The following is a 9911-nucleotide window of genomic DNA, read 5'->3' as shown; positions in this document are numbered from 1 at the left end:
ATCAATTTGACTACACATGCACTGCAAAAACTCACAACACATGCATGAAGTTCCATCACCACTGACAAGTAACAGACTTCAATAATGTCACCAAGCATTGAACTACAGCCAGGTTCATCACCTTTTTGGTGCCCTGGAAACATTTCTGGTGTCGTTTTTTCTCAATTTGCATCACCTTTCTGTATTTGCATGTGTTGTGACTTTTCTTTTTGCAGCGCGTGTCATCAAACAGATGAAGTTATCTTAATATGCAGTGCATTGACCTCTCTAAGCCCCCTGTACGTAATACACCTATTTCAAAGCAGCCATTTTGACATGAAATCACGTCTTATCGATCACATTGATTAAGCTTCTGCTCTGTTTAGGCACAGAGCCTTAATTAATGTCCTGTAGTTTAATGCTGTTTCATGTCAAAACGTCCGCTGTGAAAAATGTTTACAGACTACCACAAAAATATTCCTAGATAGATAGATAGATAGGATAGATAGATAGATAGATAGATAGATAGATAGATAGATAGATAGATAGATAGATTGTTTACTATAGGGAGGTATAAAAATACAATATAGTACATCAGAAGCAGTTGGTTATCCACACTTCCACCTTAATGCTAGTGGTTATTAGCTCTGAAGATCTACAATGTTATAAAGAACTTCTATTGAGAGGAATTCTGTGAAAACATGAAATCCATGGTGCGGGCCCACAACGAGAGCAGCAATTTCTTGAAGCTACCATCAGAGTGAGAGCTCTTCCCTTCCTGTGGCTCTCTGTGTGTTAGGGGGCAGGGTGCTGGATGATGAAAGCAGAACCAGCTTCAGAGCAGTCATGCCTTTACATGTAGCAGTCACGAGCTCCCTCCTGTGCCCTGCTATTACTTCTCACACGGTACAAAAAGAGCAAATGCTAAGAGCTTTCCGTTTCCACACACACAATGATGACATTCCATGATCATTGTTTTTTTATTTAATCTTGATCTAATCTGTAAATCTGAATTAGATGAAAAACTTTCTTTTTGACTGTAAAGGGAGGTCCAATGTTTGTCATTATATCGATAGATAGAGTGTAATACACAGGTTCAAGGGGCTGAATCGTTGTGTAGAGCTGCAGCATGACAACACAGTTCACCTCCATAGTCAGGTGAACTGCACAATAGTTTCACACCACAAAGCAGGACTCAGTATGTAGAAGAAGCACGAGGTAAGGCAGATTGGCTGACTGCTTGAGACAGGGACACTAGTGCAGAACCTATAAAACCAGAGAGACAGGTTAATGTCAGGCGGGCAGGTGGTAAAACAGATGGAAAAGCAGATATGACAGGTTTCCAGTGAAGAAGGTGAAGAATGATCCAGCAGAGAAGTGGTGGTTACTAAAGACTAGTTTAGAACTAGTTGCTAAATACGGCCAGGGGTGTTTCAACAGGGTAAGCAAAGCAAACAACTGCCTGGGGCCCGAGCTGAGAGGGGACCCCCGAGATTGATTAGTCCACAGCTACAACAATTTAGTGACTTCTATGATCATCTATGTACATGAGACTGGAATTACACAGTGGTCAGAAAGCCCATTACAAGGCTCCATGCCGGTAGCTTTCTGCTAAAGCTTTCTAAAAGGCAGGGTTGGTAAGTTCTTTCTGAATCAACCTTTCATGTGATTTGTCTCTACCTGTGTCTGTGGCCCTGGTAGGACTGTAATAAACACGACCAATCATTACTATCACCAATCGACCTGCTTTGGTCGCTTTGATGAGAGGGCCGACTGGAGGGGATGGGATGTATCAGCTGCTAGCTTTTCCAGGATTTCCAACCCTAGGTTTAATTTTGGAGCTTTAGTTAAAGACTAGAACATCTAAATGCATGCGTATGATGGGCCTGCTTTTAAGTGTAAGGGGATGTTACTGGCCCTTGAAATGCTCCTGGACACAGCAGGTGAGTTCATTGAATGATTAGGACCAAGTGTGTGGAGCCGGTGGCAGATGCAAGGGGCCAGAAGCCACACCCAGCCAGGAAGGGAGCTAATTGAAACACATATAGAGTCATAGAAACAAGAAATAACTCCAAAAAGTCCATAACATTAACACAAAATCCTTTAATTCTGTTCAATAGGCCCAGTTTCATCTTTAATTTGCGAAATTAAAGTTTTTTTGGGGTCTTGAATGATAGTCCTCTGACAAGCTAAATACCTATGATTCAACAGTATGAATCATACATACATTCATACCAATTACTAACCAATGATGTCAGGGGATTCCAAGGCTTAAAATCTTAGATATTGGATGCTAGTTGTTAATATCAAAAGTTATCATCATGTGTAGCTGTACTACTAAATAAATTATTAAGTACCATAATATCATAATTTGTAATTGTATATTATTTACAACGAGCTGTTTATATACAGTTTATATCATTGCATTTACTGTATGGAGTAACATCGTGCGGACAGAATGAGAAGCAGTGTCGGCGTCTGTCTTTCTGTATTAACATCTTGTTTCCATTGGGGGGCAATAGCAGTCAGGGAGGTAATCATCTTTATTGGGGGACAGACTCTGGAGAGTTTAATCGTAACAAAAGGCTTTCTGTGATCTTATCAAACGTAATAAAATGTGCTGCATATTTTAAAACCAAAACAGCATTTGGCCTTTAGTGTCAAAACATTTTCAATAAATTGTCATTTCATACATTTAGTTTATTTCATACACATTTTTGTATGTGTATAATGTCTGTTGCTGGATGAATTCTGTGTCTCACAGTCATGAGTCATTTGTTAAGCAGGGGAAGGAGAATGGCAATAAGGAACAATAGACAAAGACAGTCTCGGTCCACCAATACAGGAAATTGAAGAAACATGAGAGACTTATTCATTCAAACTGTGAAAGTAGCTTCATTTCCTCTTGTTTCTGCATATGTGAAAAAACATCTGCTACTGTGCTGCTTTCATTTTGGCCAGTGAGTTTAAAAGGGAACCAGCTCAGTCTGTTTGCTGGATGGCTTCAGTGGCCTCAGTAAACAGTAAAGGTGTCTCATTGACATTTGCAAACACTTTCAGCAAACTTTGCTTCCTTAATAAGTACATTACATCACACACCACGTGCTGCCTCACTGTGCCAGCACTGAAAACTACCCTCACTCTAATAAACTGTTATTGGATGTTCTTTCAGTGGTTTATAGCTTTTTGTCATAAGACATCCTCATTGCAACATCCGGATTTTCTCATTTCTACCATACAGTTACAAGTAACTGTGGTGCTGACTTTCACATGTTAGCCACTTGGCTAAACTGTGGAAAAAACTGCCTGATAATCATGTTTTTAAATGTACCTCAGCATCAAAATAATCCAGTGATAGTCTGTTATAAATTATAGTCTGATAATTTGTTATTGTTCTGATTGAGAGAGCCCCTAGTGGCAGGCAAAGACATGATGCCATCGTGATGTGGTAAAGAAAAAGCTGAATCAGAGTGACACATTTTAGAAGGAAGTATTGATGAAACCCCATAAACTAAGATTAGAAGTGGGCTAATTTCCTGGTTCTCGTGGCCCAGTTTGCCAAAGAGAATGACTTGCTATCACAGAATCCTCCTTCTGTCCCTTCCTCTGCGCTGTATTCACCACAGTATTTAAGAAAAGTGGAAATTGCTTCACTAAAGTCATGTTAGCTGTGGTTTTGTGTTCAATGTATCAGTATCATCCTTCTTGTTATTGCTACTTTTGTTGTCTCAACTCTCTGGTAACCTTGTAGCTCAATGTCAATGTCATAAGTACCTTCCTTTAATCGGGACCCACAGCAGTGCTATCATTTATCCTCAGCCTCAAAATTTAGTTTAAACTGATCACAACAAAGGTCCTTCATGTGACAAGTGACACAAGTGTGTGTTATTTTTGCCTCATTTTTTCACACTCTGCTAATACAGGATTGCAGAGAGAGAGGGAGGGGATGCACACACATGACATGTTTTGTTTTTGCATTATGTCGACTAATTGCAAAACTTAAAATAAAAAGAGTTAAATTGTCAAACAATATTTGGACTCAATGATGCTGCATCAATCTTTTGGTTTGGATTAGAGGTTATCTGTATCCTTTATGAAGAAGTGTTGGATCTTCGTAGCTAAAGAGCTCAGACACTTTTGGCTTTAAAAAGAATTCACAGGACTGAAAAATATCAACGAGTCAACATTGTCAGAAACATAATTGTTTGGAGACTGGAAACAGGGAAACGGCTGCCTGGCGCTGTCTGGAAGTATTGGTATCCATCTGTTAGTAGGTTGGATAACCTTTGGACACAGTGTAACACATTGTTCTTAAGAGTTTCCGTGATTTGTAATAAAACACACCCTTGCTCTGGGATTGTAGTTGCGCCAGCTTTATTTGATCTAGTATGACTATTGGCTTTGTTGTCATTATATTTAACTCATCTTTCACCTTTATTGTAAAATCTCTGTGGTAAATAGGTCCATAATTTCCAAAGAAGTTTTCTGGAACTGAAGTGATTAGATGCGACTAAACTCCAGTTATAAAAGCAGGCATTATTCATTAATGTATTATTGGACATTTCTTTGTAATTGTTCAATTGTATTATTGCGTGTCCACAAATAGAACACACTTGTATACAATTTGTAATAATAATAACAAGGATTATAACAAGATGAAGTCACTCTTATGTATGTTACTTTACTGACTGACAACATAAAGATTCCATACCCCCTCTACATCTTTGTATACACATTGCTCTGTAATACAACTTGACATCATTTGAAATATGACTCAGTGTGTTTGTTGTTACATTTCAACTTATTTTACTCAAAGTTTACTCGACTAGTTGACAACACTTAACTGTTATGTTTGTTCTTTTCTGTTATTATGGATTTTTCTTGCCCTGCATGAACCTGTAAACTTTGTACCCCTTGTTGATGCTCCTGGGTAGAAGACTCTGAAGTTTAACTCTGCCCTCTACTGCTGCGACCTCAACACTGCATGGCTGCTGACAGTCATAGAAGCAAACTGACGTACACCACAGTTTATTAAGCCAGTTTTGGTGTAAAAGCTTTTGCAGCCTCTGGTGAATTGGCAAAGATATAGAGCCAAGAGATGGATACATATTAATCACAACTGTAAAGATATGTTGAGGCCTGATCAGAGGAGTTCAGTGACCTGTCTACTGCAGTAAGTGACATTTATCAATATTTACACTTTCTCTTTATCCACACGGGAAAGTAAATCTGTTCAATCAGGGCGTTTTGGTTGAAGACATTTGGAATTATTAGCCTAAGTATTATTTACTTGGAAATCAGCGATTGATCTTCATTATCAGCCCTTTGTCATGAATCCTTGATAATATGTGTTATCTTGGCAAGCAGAATCTCAGATGTGAGATCAGTAAATAGTTCTGGTGTCCACTGGCATTATCTCCACGGGGGGGATGTTGTTGGTATTTATTGCCCATGCTGGGTTTAAAGTCTGTGTAATAAAAACATCTTTTATGTTACAAGCCTCAGATGTTGTGTGTCTAGTGTACACAAATATTTTTACTGGAAAACGACTAGAGGGAGCATTCATTTTAATGGGTTTCTAACATTTGAGAGTACGGCATACAATGGATTGTACTCATACCATTGTACTTAAATCTGGCCGGACTATGTTTGACAGGATCCTTAAATGTATTTCAACACATACATTATCCTAAATTGAATCTACTCTAAAAACATGTGATGGGGCTACACAGTATGGAGTATGAATGTGCAAAATTGGCAAAACAGCGAGGGGAGAGGACCTCTCAGTTTTCAATCCATTCGTGGCCTCGGACATGACACATGCACAGTGGGGGAAACAGAGAGGCAAACTCTTCTACTGGCAATGGGAAAGGAGTTAATTGTCTTTTTTAGAGGGTTTACTCACATTTAAAAAACCTGCATATACTGTACCCGCTGATTTTGGTGCAAAAGAGGTGTTAGTCCACAGCGAAGGTTTGATATAGGGCCCCACATGTCTCTTTTGCCTGGGGCTGCGCGGAGTCAGGGTATAAATCCAGCATTTGTCCGCTAGTTAGATAACAGTTACTATCACAATAATTAACTACAATGAAGTTTATGAGTGGTGCATTTCGAGCAGAGATCATGTTTACCACATTGTTAATCATGCAGCTCTCAGAAAGGATGCAGGCTTGTTGCAAATAATGTTCAATAAATGACAAGACAAAGCTGCTTTTCATTAAAAACTGGTTGACTGAAAAATAACTTTACAGTTTTCATTTTATAGTCAAAATAAAAATGTTCTTATTTCAACAAATATTTTTTTTTGACGCACACTGTTGATACTCCCAGCAGAGGGCCTTCTTCAGACCTGTGCCTGAAACATTACATGGTCGGCAGGTAAAATATATAAGTTTGTGGGAGCATCAACTATTGTGCAGACACTCTCATCTACTGAGACTTGTAAGAAAAACCTTTTAAACAACAGTTAAATATTACGCAGGACATGCTGAGGCATCCCAACTAACTCACAACTCTAAAAAGCCTCATGGCACCAATCAAAAACCTCTTTCATTATGTGTCCCCTGCATGTTCATATCTTTCAAACATCATGTCTCCGTTTGTTGTTATCTGCTAAAATGGGTAAGATCAAAGTCCACATAAGTCACATAAGTTGATATTCATAGTGTCGTCTGTGGTTCGATTTAGGCCACGGCACTTTGGTTGAACACAAGGAAACATTGATGTTTTTGTTAAATGCAAATCCACATGTTGTGTAAACATTGTTAATTTGTTCTGTATTAAATCAACAGACCACAATTTCGTCCTCATATCAACCAAGTGCTGTTATTGCCGAGACACAACCATAAAATCATAATAACAATGATGAGGATATTGTTTTATAAGATCATATAAATTGGCGGAAGACAAACTGCAAGTGAACCTTTGACTGATCAAAACATCAACATATTTCCAACTTGCCAAGTACAATTTGAAATGGATATCAGTGACATTTCAATAAACACTCAATAACAAAATGTTGGAAAAGTGATAATGTGCCAATATGCGTGATATCAATATATTGATCCAAAAGTTTCAAAAAAAAATTGCGAATTGATTTAAGATCAAAATCTTGAATCTGTCATTAACAAAAAGATTCTATTTGTCTTTTTAGATTAATTATTTAACATTAACGTAACCCTAACCTTAGATGAACTGTGTTTTGCTAACAGAAGCCATTGCAGCCATTTCATCACAAAAAACATTAACGATATTTATTTTGGGGACTCGTGACCAGCACCTGGACCTTTCCGGCCACGATGAGCCAAAATGTCTGCCGTGAAAAAAAGGCCTACGAATGGAAATACCCGGCGGCAGGATTGAAAATGTGCAGTCATGAGAGAAGAGGTTTTACAGTGTTGCAACATGAAGACTCCAACCTTCTTTCCCCTGACTCCACGTCCCCTCTATCTGTGTCACCACATCATGTCCACTTCAGGTCAGGACACTGTGTGTGCTGAACGTGGAAGTTACAAGTTGTTCTTGTTCTTTTTGTAATTTAGCTGTTGTATAAAAAAACAAAAAACAGACCAAGCATTGATTTTTTTTTCTCTCAGTTCTCTACAAACCAATGTTAAGTTAAGTAACAAAAGAGTTAGAAATACTGGCTGACAAGACATGTGCTCACTGACACTGATTCTGTCACTATTACCATTTATGTGCTGTGACAGTGTGGCCTCTCCAGTCTCAAATATCATTGAGCGCACCAATACAAAGGGAAAATCGAATTGTACACATCCATACATTAGATTTTTAAACAGTTCCAGTTCAGTGTATTTACTACATGGCCAACTGATTGCTACTTAATTTTCTTTTGCACAACACTATGATACAAATGATAGGGAAAAGTGTTTCTGGCCTACAGTGTGTGTGGATTGTGTGAGTTGGGTGGTGATACCTGTACAGGTTCAGATGCACTAAGAAGGAAATATAAAATGCATTTGGACAATTCAGGATGGATTTGGGATTTTCCAGAGCTGATGTGGGTGCTAGTAAGATAATTATAAGGTAATGAGTACTTTGTGACTATACATTAAAATATCATAATGAAGCTGGGACTTTATTCTGCTGTATAGTAGCTGTTTTGGATTGAAAAAACTGAAAAATAAACTGATAGATATCATCCCTGACTCATCCCATCAGTTTGTTCCTGTTTTAGGCTGGAACAACTACTCAAAATCTTTAAAACCTTGTGATCCTCTGACTCTTTCTGCTGATTTTGTTCAATACTTTAGCTTGAGCAAAACTAATGACATTTCAAGTATCAACAGCTGTACTATTTATAGTGCTCACTAGAAAATGTTGTATGAATATGATGAACTTTAACCAGTAAAGTATACCTGCTAAACATGGACCACTGAAACAGGACCTTTTTCACAGCAGACATGTTACATGTTACAGTAGGAGGAGATCAGGCGTTCATGATGAAGTTAAGATGTGACAGTGATGCCAGCATGAATAACACCAGGAGCTCTGAAGCAGCTAAATGTGACATGTTAAAATATCTGCAGTGAAAAAAGGCCCTTACAGAGAGAATTGTGTGAACTTGTTTAGCAGGGGCTTGAATGTTATAGGCAATACGTAAAAGTCCTGCACTCTCACTTTAAGTTACACTTGATAGTTAAGGGTATACACAGTGGATGTTCTAGTTGTGAATGTTGGTTCTGGACACCTCAAACTAATTCTGGAACACCTCAAAGAAAGAGAGTGTGCACTGCTTCCACATGTGCTGGTATACAAAAGCTTGACAGAGCTCCCATGTCTAATTATGGTTGCTAAGCAATGATTGGACAATTACCTTATTTATTTTGATATCAGATCATTGTGGAAATATAACAGAATAACATTCATGGTCTGGATTGTGTTTTGATGTGTTAATTGTTTACTTTACTTTAAATTGTATCCTTAAAATATACACACGCGTGCTCACACTTTGTTATTTGCTTCAGGCTTTTTTTTATTTTTATTAATGGAAATAGATAAATGCAAACCGAGTGGAAAGTTCTTGACCTTGTGGTTATTGATAATTGTTCCAGCATTTATCAGATATTAACTTTTACACTGCTGCTTATCACTCGCCACGGTGTGACAGAACAAAGGGTGCATGGCCGGAACTGCCTGACAACACTCATACGATCCAATCACACCACTTTATTATACTGATTTATAGGAGATGGCGATTTTACCCGGCAAGTGGGAGGGAGACTGCAGCTTAAACAAGATAGAAATCCACATACAAACACATATTAAAACATTTTTACATGTGCATTTTCTGTTATTAACTCTCAGGTGAAAACATTCCAATGAAAAATCCAAAACTGGAGCTTTTGTTTTCACAAGGACGCACTGTTCATTCATTCTTCTGGGTTTACACACACACACACACACACAGTAAATACACACACTTTTCCCATGAACCTTGACAGCGGGGGGGGCAGACATTACCTCCACTTAATTCTGAGAGGACACTTCGTTAAGGTCATTCACACACTTTCCTGTGATGTTTGCATTCCACCTGCATGTACTGAAACCAGTGACTAACAACCCACAACCACAATTGCACAATACACACACACACACAAACACACACAAACACACTTCATACTCCAGCACTTTCGGGTCTTATCAGTTCGGTTGGTGTTACTTTAAATATGAAGGACGGCGTCTTTTCCCCGTTGGCTCTCTCTCTCTCTCTCTCTCTTCTGTCCACTTTTTGCGAGAGGAAGAACATAGAAGGTCAGTTCAGTTTTACGATGACTCGTGAATTATAACTTGTAATGTGTTTAACTTTCATGCCAGAACTCTGATTATCAGAGCACCAGGGGGTGTCTTATCACACGCCGCTGGATAAATAAATTTTGGACCCTTGCATTCAGCAGTTTTTCCACAAACAA

This window comes from Hippoglossus stenolepis, chromosome 22 (assembly GCF_022539355.2).
Source record: "Hippoglossus stenolepis isolate QCI-W04-F060 chromosome 22, HSTE1.2, whole genome shotgun sequence".
In the NCBI taxonomy this organism is placed as follows: domain Eukaryota; kingdom Metazoa; phylum Chordata; class Actinopteri; order Pleuronectiformes; family Pleuronectidae; genus Hippoglossus; species Hippoglossus stenolepis.
Note: the sequence above shows the minus strand (reverse complement) of the source record.